Raw genomic sequence first — 17843 nt, forward strand, 5'->3', positions numbered from 1 at the left:
AGGGGCAGATGACAATCTTTCTTTCAACTGCTCGAATGCTAACATACATGTTTCATCGAAGATAAATGGTGTATCTGATATAAGGAGATTGCTCAAGGGCTTAGCTATTTTTGAAAAATCTTTAATAAACCTTCTGTAAAAGCCAGCATGCCCTAAAAAACTTCTAATTGCCTTAACATCACTGGGTGGAGGAAGTTTTTCAATAAGTTCCACTTTAGCTCTGTCCACTTTAATGCCTTGGTTAGAAACCTTATGGCCAAGGACTATTCCTCCTGTCACCATAAAGTGACATTTCTCCCAGTTCAAGACCAGATTAGTCTCTTGGCACCTTTTCAATACTAAGGCCAGGTGACTCAGGCAGCTAGTAAAGGAATCTCCGAATACCGAGAAATCATCCATAAAAACTTCAATGAATTTCTCTATCATATCTGAGAAGATAGAAAGCATGCAGCGTTGGAAAGTCGCAGGTGCATTACATAGCCCAAATGACATGCGCCTGTAGGCAAACACTCCATATGGAAAAGTAAATAAAGTTTTCTCTTGGTCTCTGGGATCAACCACTATTTGGTTATATCCTGAATAACCATCGAGGAAACAGTAATATGCGTGTCCTGCGAGTCTTTCCAACATCTGATCCATAAATGGGAGGGGGAAATGGTCCTTTCGTGTAGCCTCATTGAGTTTCCGATAGTCTATGCACATTCGCCATCCTGTGACGGTCCTTGTAGGAATTAGTTCGTTCTTCTCATTGGGAACTACAGTGATTCCTCCCTTTTTGGGCACGACATGCACGGGGCTGACCCAGGGGCTGTCTGAGATCGGGTAGATTACCTCTCCCTGCCATAACTTTATAACTTCTTTCTGTACCACTTCTTTCATGATTGGGTTCAGCCTCCTTTGGGATTGAATGGATGCTTTGGCATCATCTTCTAGTAGTATCTTATGCATGCATATGGCTGAACTTATTCCTTTCAGGTCAGCAAGAGTCCATCCAATGGCATCCTTGTGCTTTCGCAATACTTTGAGTAGTTCATCCTCTTGATCTTGGCTGAGGCACGAGCTTATGATCACTGGGTAACTTTCATTTTCTCCTAAGTATGCATATTTGAGAGTGGGTGGCAGTGCTTTGAGTTCAAGTTTGGGTGCTTCTGACTTTTCGTTCTCTTCTTTTGATGCCCTTTGTATATGAATCTCTGCTGTTGCAACCTCTTCACTAAACGTTGACTCCTCTTCTGTTAACCCTTCAAGTTCTTCTTCTTCAAAACTCTCCTGCACTGCATCTTCAAGTGAGTCCAACCTCATACATTCTCCCAATTGTTCTGGTGGGTAACTCATGGCTTTGAACACATTAAATGTCATCTTTTCATTGTGTAATCTTAGGGTGAGGTCCCCCTTTTGTACATCAATGACAGCTCCAGCAGTGGCCAAGAACGGCCTTCTCAGGATGATGGAAGCCTTGGTTTCCTCCTGCATGTCCAGCACTACAAAGTCTGCTGGGAAGATGAAATCTCCCACTTTCACCAGCAAGTCTTCTACTACGCCATGAGGGAACTTGAACGATCTGTCTGCCAATTGTAGGGCCATCTTTGTTGATTTAGCCTCTTCAATCTTCATTTTTCTCATCATGGCTAACGACATCAAATTTATGCTGGCTCCTAAGTCACATAGAGCCTTTTCCACTGTGATTTCCCCTATGATACAAGGGATCTGAAAGCTCCCCGGATCCTTTAATTTCTGGGGTAGTTTATGCTGAATGATAGCACTACATTCTTCGGTTAGTATCACAGTCTTGCTGTTCTTCCAGCTTCTCTTCTTAGTCATTAGCTCCTTTAAAAACTTGGCGTAGAGGGGCATTTGCTCTATTGCTTCAGCAAAAGGTATGTTGATTTGTAGTTTCTTGAAGATTTCCAAAAATCTCAAGAACTGGCTGTCATCCCCCTTCTTCTTCAATTGCTGAGGGTATGGGACTCTTGGGACGTCTGGCTTCAGCACTCCTTCCCCTTTTTGCAAACTCGAAGTGGAAGCTTGAGCTCCATCGTGCTTTTCTCCCTTTTCATTTGAGCCCTCTTCTTGTGGTTTCTGGGAGAATTCCTTCAGTTCCTTCCCATTCCTAAGGGTGATAGCTTGACACTCCTCCCTTTTGTGTGAGTCAGTATCACTGCGAAGGTTGTGGCTGGCAATCTGCTTGAATAGGTAGCCAATTTGTGTCTCAAGTTTATTGATGGCAGCATCTTGATTCTGCATATTGGACTGCACTTCCTCTCGGAATGCTTTACTGTCTTGGATCTCTTGGCATATGCCTTCAAGCAGGTTCTCAATCTTTGAGAGTCTGTCATCAGATGATGGTAGGTTGGGATTGGAGGTAGAAGGATGAGGAGTGTTATTCTGGTTTTGATATAGATGTGGAGAGGTGTTGTTATGGTGGTGTTGATATGTTCTCTGTGTTAATTATTGGTGAGCTGCATTGTTGTTGGGGTTGTGACGTCTCTGATCTTGGCTTTGATCTTGTTGATTCCCCCACCCAAAGTTTGGGTGATTCCTCCAACCAGGGTTGTAGGTCTTGGAGTATGGGTCATGATTTTGTCTAGGTGAATTCCCAATGTAGTTGGCTTGCTCCTGCTCACTCTCTGCCTCTGCATTCACTTCCTCTTGGGTTGTTGATGAGGTGGTGATTGCTGCTACTTGGTTCCTCTCTATCTTCTTGGTGAGGTCAGCCAACTGCTTAGTAATGATCTTGTTTTGGGCCAGCAGAGCATCTACATTATTTACCTCCATCACTCTTCTAGTGTTCCCTCTTTCGGAGGCATAGAAGTAGTCATTCTCTGCTACAGTTTCAATGACATTTATGGCCTCCTCAATGGTCTTCTTCTTGTTCAGAGATCCCCCGGATGAGTGGTCTACTGCTTTCTTTGATTCATAAGAAAGACCTTCATAGAAAATGTGTAGCTGCACCCATTCATTGAACATATCTGGCGGACACCTCCTTGTTAGGTCCTTAAACCTCTCCCATGCTTCATATAGAATCTCACCATCCTACTGCTTGAATGTTTGTACCTCAGCTCTCATCCTGTTAATCCATTGAGGAGGATAGAATCTTCCCAAGAATTTGTTCACCACATCTTCCCAGGTTGCTAAACTCTCCTTTGGGAAGGACTCCAACCATTTAGAAGCCTTGTCCTTTAGTGAGAAAGGGAACAGAAGTAGTCTATAGGTGTCAAGATGAACACCATTAGACTTCACAGTATCACATATCCTCAGGAAGGTGGTTAGATGTTGATTGGGGTCTTCTTGGATACTCCCTCCGAATGAACAGTTGTTCTGAACAAGGGTGATGAGCTGTGGCTTTAGTTCAAAGTTGTTGGCATGTATGGTTGGCCTTTGGATGCTACTTCCACAATTTCCTGGGTTTGTGTTGATGTAAGAACCCAGAACTCTTCTCTCCTGCCCAGCATGATTTGCTAAACCTTCTCTGCCATGGTTGTGAGCCTCTTCTTCATGATGGTTCTCCATATTCTCCTCCATGTTTGGTTCAAAGTACTCTTCCTCTTCCTCAGCACCAACTACTCTCTTTCCTCTTGCTTCCCTCATTAATCTAAGGAAGGTCCTCTTAGGTTCAGAATCAAAAGAAGTTGAAGCCCCGCTTCTTCTCCCTGTCATACAACCAACAAGGTACAAGCAAAGAAATAGATCCAGAGACTATTCTAAAAAAAATGCTGTTAGTGTTAGTGATGCAATATATCAAACAGTTAGTGGGTGAGTGAAACAGAGTGTAAACAACTGAAATAAAGGGGTTAAAGGGATGGGAATACAAAACAACTGAAACCGAAAGTAAAGTGTTCAAACAGAAATTTAAATCAACAGAATAAAAAATGCTCAATCTAGTGATCATCCAACTTAATCATTGTTGATACAAAATCAATCCCCGGCAACGGCGCCATAAACTTGATGCGCGGAAAACTTGTCTCTCAACAAATTTTCTTCGGCAAGTGTACCGAATTTGTCGTCAAGTAAAAACTCACAATAGAGTGAGGTCGAATCCCACAGAGATTGATTGATCAAGCAACTTTAATTAGAGGAATGTTCTAGTTGAGCGAACCAGAATTTGATTTGAGATTTGCAGAAAATTAAATGGCGGGAAAGTAAATAGCAGAAACAGTAAATGCTAGAAGTAAGAGCTGAATGTAAATGGCGAAAAGTAAATTGCAGAATCTTAAGCGGGAATGGGGTAATTGCTCATAAAAGTAAATGGCAGAAATTAAAGAGAATGGGTAAGATCAGAAATGGGGAGTTCATTGGGCTCAAGAGATGTTGCATTCTCCGGATCAAGTTCATTTTCATCTCTTCCTCAATCAATGCATTCATTGATCTCCTTGGCAATCTTAAGTGATCAAATTCCAATTTCTTGGTAATTCAATCTCTCAAATCTTGGTCAATAGCCAATTCCTTGGTCAATTGCTCATGAGAAGAGATGAAGTATGGTCACTGATTATACCACATGCATTTCCCAAATCAAGTGTTGGTAGGATTATAGTCACATATCCATCCAAACTCAATTTGGTCCAACATGAGAAAGCATTTCTAGCATGATCTCTTCATTCCTCGTTCAAGGTTCAGAAGAGATCCAAGTATGAATAGATTCTTTTCCAAGATAACTACCCAATTGGATGAAGATCGAAAGCTTTCTAGTAAAATCAAGAGAAAAGATAGAAGAAGGAAAATGAAAACTAATATTGATCCATCAAATTACAACAGAGCTCCCTAACCCAATGAAAGGAGCTTAGTTGTTCATAGCTCTGAAAAATGAAAACAAAGATGGAGAATACATGATGAAAGTAAAACTAGAAGTGCAGAGAAAGTAAAATACAGAGAGTAGTTCTATGCCAAAGGCTCCCTAAAGTTTCCAACTCCCCAAACTAATTCAAAGCTACTCCTATATATACTACTCTTCTCATCTTCTAGTTGGCTCTTCAAGTCTTTGGTATGGGCCTCTGAATCTTGAGTTTGAAGCAGTTATCCTTTTCATTGGGTTTAGCTTTGCTTGCAGAGAGAAAAGGTGAAGTATGCAGGGACTTTGACTCAGGACATTAGTGGTGTCAACGTTAAGTGAAAGTGTAGGTTCGAGAACATTAGTGACAATCACCTTTTTCACTAACGTTCCTAACCCAAATATGATCACGTTGACTTCAACGTTAGTGGCACCAATGTGACCACTAACGTTGCCTCTTAGTCCTTCGCACACGTTATTGGGACTTACCTTTCCCAATAACGTGGAGAGTCCTCCCTTGTCCCTATGTTAGAGTCCACGTTAACTAGGTTAACGTGGCTTCTAACGTAGTAATGCCAATCCTTCGAGAACGTTAGTGACACTTACCTTTGCCACTAACGTTCCAATGTGCCCCTATTTCTCATGTTAGAGTCCACTTTAACTAAGTTAATGTGGCTTCTAACGTAGTCATGCTAGCCATCTCCAATGTTAGTGACAAAGGTGAGTGTTACTAACGTTGGCTCATCATCTCTTTATCCACGTTAGCTTCCATGTTAACTAAGTTAACGTGGGAGTTAACATTGCTCATGGTGGCTCTTAGTGGTGCACCCCAACGTTAGTGACAAAACCTTAAAAACAGTAAAAAAAAGGTCAGTAAAACTGGCCAAAATGCCCTGGCATCAACGATGCATAAAGACACTCATTTAACATGCGTGTCTATCGTGTTCATAAGTATCCTATCCAAAAAATCAAAATAATTTGGCAAGCACAACCCATAAAAGAGCAAACACGACCCATTTGTTAAAAAGTTTAATTTTCTTTCCTTAATTTTACAAAAGCAAAATTCCTTTTATCCTTTGCACCCAGACCTAGCCCCTTTGACTCTCTAGTTTCTACCCGTTACATATACAATTACTCACTTCCAAACTCTTTGTAATGATATGATTTTTAGCACATCATGACCAATGTTAGTCTTCATATGTTACCATTAAGTTGACTTTAGGGACTTTAAACAATATATTAAGCATAATAATGTGAGCCTGTAGCGTGTGTTGAAAATCGTGACTTAGTCAAATTTTAAGATACGCAATTAAACATACACACACATCACAGTGCCTAAGGGCACAAGTAGTTTTATACAAGACCATTAGTCAGAGAATGCATCAGACCTCTGATTTAAATACTAATCGTGTGTATATATATATATATACTCTTGAAATTTGTTACCAGGTTTGTGCTTACAAAAGCCACCATAAATTGAAACCTGTCTACTTGTTTATATACAAAAGTCCTAACCCTCAAAGTCTATACATGAGAGGAAAAAAGAAACTAGACTCTTAATATCAAGATAACTGAAAAATTCTTCACAGATGGTGTGAGTCATTCGATCATGATCGTCGGGCTACTGTCCAGGAGCTCCTATTCTCTCCGCCTCAATTTACTCTGATGAACTAGAGGTCAGGTCCTCAATCATCTGGTCTATCCATGATGGTATCTCTACCCACGGGTTTACAAACGGCTCTGCCATGGGCGCACCTAATATCACTGGGTCTTGTGCAGATCGAACCATAGAGGATACTCAGGCTGGGAGAACACATGAGACTCTAGCTCGGCTTCCATCGAGTATAGTGACTGTGGAGGAAAGGGGTAGTGCATATGTCATGACCCGAATCAAGCCATGACTAGCGCTCGAGGAACAAGTCCCTCAGCAAGCCAACCAACCAAATTTATAGTTGAATATTATCGTCCTGTATCAATAATAAACAGTTATTTCTAATAACAACAGCAGCATATTCTAAATATATTCACAAACCAAACATATCAAAAGTCGCATCATATATACTAAGTTGATAACTAAATCATATAGTTGAATCCGTAGCTCTTACATAACCAAATTATAATTAGTATCTAAACAGTTTGAGACTAAAAATAACATAACCCACACGAGGACCCTACTTATTGTAAACCCCGGGTAATTAGTAAATATTTAACTAATAAATTAATTTTTATTTAAAGAAAATAGAAAATTAAATTTGATAAGTTAGAAAGGTAGAAATAATTAAAATATGAATTTTGACACTAATTTTAAAGATTTTGACCTAAAATTGGGCCAAACAGATCGAACCAAACGAATCGGGTCCATAATGGGCCTAAGGCCCAATCCAACTCCCCATATATGAAGAGCTTCAGATCTTCCTTTCCCTCCCTCCATGAAAAACATTGCTGCTTGCATGAGGAGAAGGAAAGAAGCTCCAAACCCTAACTTCCCCTTTCAACCTCACATAACTTTCAATCCGGAACTCCGATTGATAAGCCATCAACAGCCACGCATTCGTCTTGAAATTGTCTACAAAACCCACTAAAAAAATTTGGTATGAATCTAACAATTTCTCACTTATCCACTCTTCTCCTAATTTCAAAAATTTGAGGTTTTGATTATGAGAGATTATGTGAGTTTGGTGTTTAGGTTCAAATTAGCCTTGTGGACTTGCTGGGTCTTGTCCCAAATTTTCATCGGTAAGGTGAGGAACCACTAACTCTTGTGAACCATTAATAATTATGAACCCTAATGAGCGGATATTTTATATACTTTTTGGCATAATTTTCATATAGTTTTCATTATGTTTTGTCTATGTTTTATTCCATTCTCATAGGTTTTAGTGTAAAATTCATATTTTTGGATTCTACTTTGAGTTTATGTGTTTTATGATGATTTCAGATATTTTCTGGCTAAAATTGAGGAGCATTGGAAAAAGTCTGATTCAGAGGCAGAGAAAGGACTGCAGATGCTGTCAGGATCTGACCTCCGTGCATTTGAAGGAGCTTTTCTGGAGCTACAGAAGTCCAAATGGCGCACTCTCAACAGCTATAGAAAGCTAACATCTAGGGCATTCTAGAAATATATAATAGTGCATACTTTGTGATGAGGGAAAAATGATTCCATACAAACTCACCGGCAAGTGTACCGGGTCGCATCAAGTAGTAATAACTCACAAGAGTGAGGTCGATCCCACAGGGATTGATGGATTGAGCAATTTTAGTTAGGTGATGAATTTAGTTAAGCGAATAAAATAGAAAATTAAATTTGATAAGTTAGTAAGGTAGAAATAATTAAAATATGAATTTTGACACTAATTTTAAAGATTTTGACCTAAAATTGGGCCAAACAGATCGAACCAAACGAATCGGGTCCATAATGGGCCTAAGGCCCAATCCAACTCCCCATATATGAAGAGCTTCAGATCTTCCTTTCCCTCCCTCCATGAAAAACATTGCTGCTTGCATGAGGAGAAGGAAAGAAGCTCCAAACCCTAACTTCCCCTTTCAACCTCACATAACTTTCAATCCGGAACTCCGATTGATAAGCCATCAACAGCCACGCATTCGTCTTGAAATTGTCTACAAAACCCACTAAAAAAATTTGGTATGAATCTAACAATTTCTCACTTATCCACTCTTCTCCTAATTTCAAAAATTTGAGGTTTTGATTATGAGAGATTATGTGAGTTTGGTGTTTAGGTTCAAATTAGCCTTGTGGACTTGCTGGGTCTTGTCCCAAATTTTCATCGGTAAGGTGAGGAACCACTAACTCTTGTGAACCATTAATAATTATGAACCCTAATGAGCGGATATTTTATATACTTTTTGGCATAATTTTCATATAGTTTTCATTATGTTTTGTCTATGTTTTATTCCATTCTCATAGGTTTTAGTGTAAAATTCATATTTTTGGATTCTACTTTGAGTTTATGTGTTTTATGATGATTTCAGATATTTTCTGGCTAAAATTGAGGAGCATTGGAAAAAGTCTGATTCAGAGGCAGAGAAAGGACTGCAGATGCTGTCAGGATCTGACCTCCGTGCATTTGAAGGAGCTTTTCTGGAGCTACAGAAGTCCAAATGGCGCACTCTCAACAGCTATAGAAAGCTAACATCTAGGGCATTCTAGAAATATATAATAGTGCATACTTTGTGATGAGGGAAAAATGATTCCATACAAACTCACCGGCAAGTGTACCGGGTCGCATCAAGTAGTAATAACTCACAAGAGTGAGGTCGATCCCACAGGGATTGATGGATTGAGCAATTTTAGTTAGGTGATGAATTTAGTTAAGCGAATATTTGATGATTTGAGTGATTTTGATTTAACAGAAGCTAAATTGCAGGAAAATAAAGGTGCAGAAGGTAAATTAGGCAGAAAAGTAAAGTGCAGAAGAGATAAATTACAGAAACTTAAAGTGCAAGAAAGTAAAAGAGCTGAAACTTATATTGCAAGAAAAGTAAATTGCAGAAACTTAAAGTGCAAGAAATATAAATTGCTGAATCTAAATTGCTGAGAAATGTAAATTTGCTTGAAGAATAAAAGTATTTGGGTGTTGGGATTCAGAATTGAACAATAAAATGCAAGCTAAAGTAAATCAGAGAGCTAGGAGATGAAGAGATTCAACTCAGTAGCCAAACAGGAATGGAAAATTGCTTGAAAAGACAAACAGCATGAAAGCTTAACTCAATTATGAAATTCTTAAAGAGAAATTGAAGATCGAAGTAGAGCAATGAGATTAGAAAGTAGATCTAGATCTCAATTACTCGCTTGATCAAACAGAAAGAAATTGCAGAAGAAAATGAAATTGAAAACAGCAAAAGAAACTTAGATCCAAAAATTCTCCAAATCCCAAAACTATATGAAAGAAAAGCAAAGATGATTTTCAGATCAGGAATTAATGGAGCTCTTCAATCTCAATTCAAAAACCCAAAACAGAAAAGTAGAAGTTGCAGAAGAAATAAAATGAAGAAAGAAAACTAGATCCAATTCCCAAATCCCAAATTCAAAACAAATGAAAATTAAAAGTGAAAACTAAAAAATGAGCTAAAGGTTTTTTTACAAATCAAACTTGATCCTATTTATACACTTTCTATTTTGGTCTTCAAAGTTTGGAGTGGGCCTTTTGATTTTTGGATTTGATGAAAGATGGATCCGGTTGGCTTCGGTTCAAGTTGGGTTGGAGGCATGGGTCAGCTCCCAGGGAAGCGCTCAGTTCACTTAAGTGAACTTGGTGTTCACTCCTTGTGTGCCTCGACCATGTCATGGCATGCACCTAGCACTCACATGTTAAACGCTACGTTGCCTTGTTTGAGCGCTGCTTCCTTAATTGAGAGCTCCCCCTTCGAGCCTTGGTGTGTGCCTCCCGAAAACGTTTACAAAAGCTAACGCTACGTTCTCTTTGCTGAACGTGGCTCCTTCCTTGCCTTGGCCCTTCTCACTAGCGTTCACTTTGTGAACATTCCGCTCACTCTTTGAGCGCTACATTCCCTTTCTTCCTTAAGCGTGCCTTGCTTCCTTGGTTGAGAGGCACGAAAACTTGCATAATAGTGAACGTAGTGTTCACTCCTTAGAACGCTACTCCTTCCTTGGTGCATTGGCCTTTGCTCCTTTGGCTTGAAAGGCACGAGAAAGGGAAGGATAGTGAACGTAGCGTTCACTTCTCAGAACGCTACCCCCTGGCCTTTGCTTAGTGCGCGAGTTTGGTTCCTCTCTTGGGCGCTCCGTTTGCAAATTCAAATGCTGGCCCTTGCTCCCTTTTTTTATCGCAACGCTTTACTATCATGGGCCACACTTTTCAAAGCGTGGCCTAAGGTCCAAAGCGTGCTCCAAAACTCTTCTTTCCTTTTTTCATCATTTCTTCACCTACAAGCAACCAAACAACTAATCAAAGTCCCACAAAAATCACTAGATCTTTGCATCATTTATAAAATCAATTAATTCTAGCTTAAAACCTATGATTTTATGTAAAATAGATAATGTTTGATTGATTCAATAAAATCATGAAAATCCACTCCAATTACTTACTTATTATGTAAGAAAGTGCATAAAACCTAATGAAACTAATGAAAAATGCTTGTAGAACTAGCATAAGATGACTTGTCAACACAACAGCAAACTTAAATCTTGCTTGTCCCCAAGCAAGCACTAAACATGAGAAGAAATGAAATGAAACAGAGAAGCATACATGTCCTTATTTAGCAGATAATAGAATTTGAACCATGGGATTTTATGCAGACAAAAATGCAGCTCAATTATTCTTTGCTGATAGATAAAAAATGCTTCTTTGAGGATTCACTAGAGTTGCTGTCATAATGCCTTGCTTTTTGATTGATCCCTTTTTGGTTTGTCCTTCTTTCTTTTGCTTAGAAAGCTTATTTCTCAATGATAACTCAATGTCAAGTGTTGCAGCAGCCTTGTGGCTCAATTTTGCTCAACACTTCTTCACTACAGACACTTAGCTCACAAATTCTCTTAGGAATATTGATGCCCAACATCTCTTTGGATAACTAAATGCATTGTAGCTAGGTTGCTCATAATGATGGACTTTCAGTTGGTAATCCCAGATTAGTTAATCCAAGTTACCAAGTTTTAAAAGACTCCTCAGAACCTAATTGTCCAAGCATATCCTAGTACAAAAAGTACCACAGACATATGTCCTAAAGTCCAAGCTATTGGTGTCTAGCCTTATTGTTTGTTTCTTTGCCAAATCTTGGCTTTTCTTTTCTTTTTCTTTCTTACTTTGCTTCATTTTCCAAGGAATTTCATTAATGAAAGGTTTTATGACAGCAATCTAGTTCACACTACAAAGAACACTCTATTATGCAGCTTTTATTATTGAGCTTATCATCTTAATCAAGCAATTACCACCACAAATTTTATTCTAATTCCTACAACATTGGACAATCACTTTCTATTTCAAACATTTTCTCTTATTGATGCAAAAAGGGAAACAAAACATGAGTTTAAGATAGATGAGTGATAACAAGCATAATGCAAATCCTAACAAGAAAACTACTCAAGATATGAAAGTGCAGAATATGAAATATTTGGAGGCATATCATGTTTTAGATATGCATCATCCTTATTTGATTAAAACTATAAAAAGAACTCCACTACCTCTAGTTGTCGCGCTCTTTCCCCTTGCTGCTTTCTCCTTTCTTCTTCTTCTTCTTTCTTTTTTGGGGTTCTTCAACAGGGCACCTACGATCCCAAATTTGGTCTACCTGATCCCAGAGCCCAGCATCTTTCAATCCTTGTTGCATGTGTATTGTCTGTTTATTGGCTAGTGCTCTCTGATGATCTATCAACTCTTGGCATTGCTCAAATGGCTTAATCTGTTGGTTCAATGCTGGCATGCTATGGACTACATAGTCCAACTTTGCTTGAGTTGCTATATCATACTCCATTCTGTCCACATATCTATGCTCTCCAATTGTATGATATATATTCTTCCATTGGTAGAGATTTTGGGTGTACTCCCCATACTTGGCCTATCGTAGGAACAATCCATTAATTGATTCTTGAACGTTTGCTGATTGTTCCTTTTGCCCCTCAAGAATTCTTGCTTGAAACTCTCTCTGTTGATCCAACATTTGGAGATGAAAATTTTTTTGCTTCTCCATCATTTGCTGCTGCCAATGCTGTTGTTGCTCACGATCCTTCAAATATTGCTCTTGTTGCCTCAAGTATTGCTCCTGTTGTTGCTCCTGTACTCTCATGTATTGTTGAGACATTTCTTCAATGGCTCTTTGCATTTAGCTTAGATCCATTGCACCAGGAGCTTTTTCCTCCTCTACTTGTGGTCTCCTCCTTCTTCCTTGAGCTCTCCTCTCTTGCTAATTGTCAGTGTCGTCAGTGACCCCTTCCATGCTTTGCTTAGTGATCCCTCTGCTTCCTTTTACCTTCTCAGTATTTTCATCCTCAAAGAGTACTCTTGCTCTTTTGCACAGCCTCAAAATAGTGCTTGGGTGACCAAGCCTACTTGATTTACCAGTATCCTCAGCTATCTCTTGAATGCTATCTGCTATGAGCTGAGGTTCATTGATTTCTCCTTCCCCTAAGTATGCAATATGTCAGAATTGCACTCATTATTGTGACCTCAGATGTTTTTGCAGTGTGGAGTATGGATCTTCTCACTATCTCATACCACCCTTTGGCTTCAAGTATGAGATCCATTCTCTTCAAGTGGCTTGGATTTCCTTTTCAGTCCCTTTCCCAGTCTTTGCCTTCAAAACATAAGCTATTTAGTATCTCATCAGGATCACTTTCACCTTGTATTCTGTCCTCAAAGCTGAGTTCTCCATAGGTTATCACTCTTATTTGTAAGACTCTCATGATGGATGATGGGCTGAAATCTACCTCAACCCCCCTAACATAACTCTTATATAGAGGGCTGTCCTTGCTTGACCTCACAGTATTTGTATAAAATTCCCTTATCATGACTGCATTGATGTCTGTGAGAGGTTTACACAAAAGCTCCTATCTCCTCTCTGCTTCTATTCTTCTCATGATGGTATATTCTCCATCTTTCAGTCTGAACCCCGTCTCTTGAATGAATTTTTTTGATTCCATTAGCCCATAATACCTTGATTCATGGAATTGAGACTTAAATTTCTTGGTATCATAGGTTGGTGGTTCGGCTACTACTGGTTCCTTTCTCTTTCCTTCTTTTGGAACTTGACGAAGCCATGAGTTAGGAAGGAATGAAAGAAGAAGAAAAGATAGGTCTTGGTTAGAGCACAATTTTGATGGAAGGAATGGGAGGTAAGGTGTTGTGTGATGCCTTTGGATGAGAGAATGGGGATGTACCGTGTTTGGGAGGAATGTTTGAGTGAAACAAAGGTAAATAAGCGAGGAGGTCTTATATAGAGAAAGCAAGGATATGTGAACTCAGGAAGTATCATTGTCAATTTATAGCCAAGGCATGAAGCATAGCAAAGAGTGGGAGGATCCGATTGAGTTGTAAGGAAAGGTGGGGATTGAGCAATTCATTGTTAAAGATCCATGAAATGGACGGCCTGCATGTGAAGATGAGTGAAGACAAGGATTGCTCCTCCATTGGTTGCATGTGGTTTGGCCTCCTAAGTGTTGATTCCATGCAGCATTGTGCTTCCCAAAAATACACATGTGACTTGCCTTTTTTCCTTGGAAAGACCGTCCGTGCATGCTTTCTTTTGTCTCCTTCTCAATCTTCTTTACTTCTATCCACGTGAACCAAACAATTTAGTGAGCTTAAACTTTTAAATGTCATACGGTGGTTGTGTACTATGTATATAGAAAGAAAATGTTGCTATGTGTTCCTTATTATTGAATTACCAACCATGCCCCTTAGAAATTGAACAAAATTTTGGTGGACAACAAACTTGTTTTCTTCTAAGTGATTTATATAAAATCCAATGAATATCCATCACAATTAGTATATTTATTATAAGGAACATTTTATTTGCTACCATGCTACCATAAACTCATAAAATGATGCAATGTATGGTTTATTTATTCATTAATTTTGAGCCTTTGAGTAAAAATTGACTTTCTTGAAATTCATAGCATATACAGACACCAAACTTAAGGTTTGGCTATATACTTAAACAGAAATAATGAGTATATATCTTAGAATGGTTCTATGATCACTCATGGTTGAAAAGCTATTTTAAAGTGCCTTTAGGCACACCAAACTTAGGAGTCAAACATATGCTCTAAAATGATATGTGCAATTATTAAATCCACTCATGAGAGCTCAAATTCATGCTAGAAAAACCAGTAATTATTGAAATTAAAATAACAGCAAGAACATTAAATCATGGGCTGCCTCCCATGGAGCTCTCTTTTATTGTCACTAGCTTGACATTGGTCCGTTATTAGGGTGGTTGATGATTGTGGTGCCTCAATTTGTCTCCTCTCACTGTGAGCCTTCTTCCTGTACGTTGATGGTCAATCTCTACATGCTCCAGTGATAGTATCTTGTTGATGGTGCAGTAATCATCAGTTTGTGGATCTGTGATGAGCATATAATTTATACGCTTTTTGGCATTGTTTTTAGGTAGTTTTTAGTATGTTTTAGTTAATTTTTAGTATATTTTTATTAGTTTTTAAATAAAAATCACATTTCTAGACTTTACTATAAGGTTTTGTGTTTTTCTGTGATTTTAGGTATTTTCTGGCTGAAATTGAGTGACCTGAGCAAAAATCTGATTCAGAGGCTGAAAAAGGACTGCAGATGCTGTTGGATTCTGACGTCCCTGCACTCGAAATGGATTTTCTGGAGCTACAAAAACCCAATTGGCGCGCTATCAATTGCATTGGAAAGTAGACATTCTGGGCTTTCCAGCAATATATAATAGTCCATACGCTTATCTGAAATTCTCACCAATGAATTACATAAGTATCTCTATCTTATTTTCTATTTTAATTACATTTTAATTATCAAAACCTCATAGCCATTTGAATCCGCCTGATTAAGATTTACAAGGATGACCGTAGCTTGCTTCAAGCCGACAATCTCCGTGGGATCGACCCTTACTCACGTAAGGTTTATTACTTGGACGACCCATTGTACTTGCTGGTTAGTTGTGCGGAGTTGTGAAAAGGAGTTGAGATTACAATCGTGCGTACCAAGTTTTTGGCGCCGTTGAGATCACAATTTCGTGCACCAAGTTTTTCGCGCCGTTTTCGGGGATTGTTTGAGTTTGGACAACTGATGGTTCATCTTGTTGCTCAGATTAGGTAATTTTATTTTGTTTTTATTTTGGAAAAATAAATAAATAAATAAATTATTCTATGTCTTCAGAATTCTTAAGAATGAATTCTAGAGTTTCATGATGATTTGTTGAAGTCTGGCTGGCTGTGAAGCCATGTCTAATCTTTTGGACCAAGGTTTGAACTTATCATCACAAGAGCTTATTGATTTCTATCAATCTTGCTGTTGAATGTAATGATCTGCTAAAGCTTGGCTGGCCATTGGCCTTGTCTAGTGTTTTGGACCGAAGCTTTCACTGAAAGCTTGGCTGGCTAGTAAACCATGTCTGATTCCTGGACCGGAGCTTTAGACTAACATTGCATGATTCCTGGAATTCTTATTAAAAATTTTGAAATCTTTATTTTCTTTTCCAAAATAATTTTTGAAAAATCCAAAAAAATTTATAAAGTCATGAAAATAAAAAATAATTTGATGTTTCTTATTTGAGTCTAGTGTCAATTTTTAAGTTTGGTGTCAATTGCATCTTTTTAATTTCCTAAAAATTTTCGAAAATTCATGCATGTGTCCTTCATAATCTCCAAGTTGTTCTTGATGATTCTCTTTGTTTGATCTTTGCATTTTCATGTTTTGTGTCTTTTCTTGTTTTTCATATGCATTTTCAATTTGTTAGTGTCTAAACATTGAAAATTTCTAAGTTTGGTGTCTTACATGTGTGTCTTTTCTTAAAAATTTTCAAAAATAAGTTCTTGGTGTTCATCTTGACATTCAAAGTGTTCCTGGTGTTCATCTTAACATTCAAAGTGTTCTTGCATGCATCATGTGTTTTGATCTTGAATTTTCATGTTTTGAGTCATTTTGATGTTTTTCTCTCTCCTTATTAAAAATTCAAAAAATCAAAAAAATATATTTCCCTTATTCTTCTCATAAATTTCGAAAATTTAGATTGACTTAGTCAAAAATTTTTAAAAATCTAGTTGTTTCTTATGAGTCAAGTCATATTTTCAATTTAAAAATCCTATCTTTTCAAAACCTTTTCAAAAATCAAATCTTTTTCATTTTTCTTTCATTTTTTTCAAAAATTTCAAAATGATTTTCAAAATCTTTTTCTTATTTTTATTTCATATTTTCCAAAATCTTTACTAACAATTAATGTGATTGATTCAAAATTTTAAGTTATTACTTGCCTAGTAAGAAATGTTCAATCTTTAAATTTTAGAATCATATCTTTGTGTTTATTGTTTGTCAAGTAATTAACTTTAATTTCAAAAGTAAAATCTTTTTAAATTTCTTTTTTCAAATCTTTTTCAAAATAAATCTCAATCATATCTTTTTCAAATCTTAATTTCAAATTCTTTTCTAACTTCTTATCTTTTCAAAATTGATTTTCAAATCTTTTTCAATTAACTACTTGACTTTTTGTTTGATTTTAAAAGTTTTCTATTTCAATCATATCTTTTTCAAAACCACCTAACTACTTTTTCTTCCTGATTTTCGAAAATCACTAACACTTTTTATCAAAAATGTTTTTAATTAAGTAATTTATTTAGTTTTCAAATTTTATTTTATTTCTTTTTTTAATTTTTGAATTATAACTGATTTTTAAATAAAAACAAAAATATTTTCCTTTTCTTTTTAATTATTTTCGAAAACTCTCCCTCTCATCTCTCTCTATTTATTTATTTATCTACTAACACTCCTCTTCTACTCATAATTCGAACCCCCTCTTTTTCTCTGTGTTCAAAATTTTCTCTTCCCCTTCTTCTATTCTTCTCTTCTTCTACTCACATAAAAGAATCTCTATAGTGTGACATAGAGGATTCCTCTTCTTTTCTGTTCTCTTCTTTTTCATATGAGCAGGAACAGAGATAAAGACATCCTCATTGAAGCTGATCCTGAACCTGAAAGGACTCCTAAGAGGAAACTAAGAGAAGCTTAAGCACAACCCTCTGGAGAGGACCTGACAGAAATTTTCGAAAAAGAAGGAGACATGGCCGAACTCAATAACAATGGTAGAGATGCAAGGAAGATGCTTGGTGACTTTATTGCACCCTCTTCTAACTTCTATGGAAGAAGCATCTCAATTCCTGCCATTGGAGCAAACAACTTTGAGCTTAAGCCTCAATTAGTTTCTCTAATGCAACAGAATTGCAAGTTTCATGGACTTCCATTGGAAGATCCCCATCAGTTCTTAGCTGAATTCTTGCAAGTCTGTGACACTGTCAAGACCAATGGAGTTGCTCCCGAGGTCTACAGGCTTATGCTTTTCCCTTTTGCTGTAAGAGACAGAGCTAGAACATGGTTAGATTCACAACCTAAGGAAAGCCTGAACTCTTGGGAAA

This window comes from Arachis ipaensis, chromosome B05 (assembly GCF_000816755.2).
Source record: "Arachis ipaensis cultivar K30076 chromosome B05, Araip1.1, whole genome shotgun sequence".
Classification (NCBI taxonomy): Eukaryota; Viridiplantae; Streptophyta; class Magnoliopsida; order Fabales; family Fabaceae; genus Arachis; species Arachis ipaensis.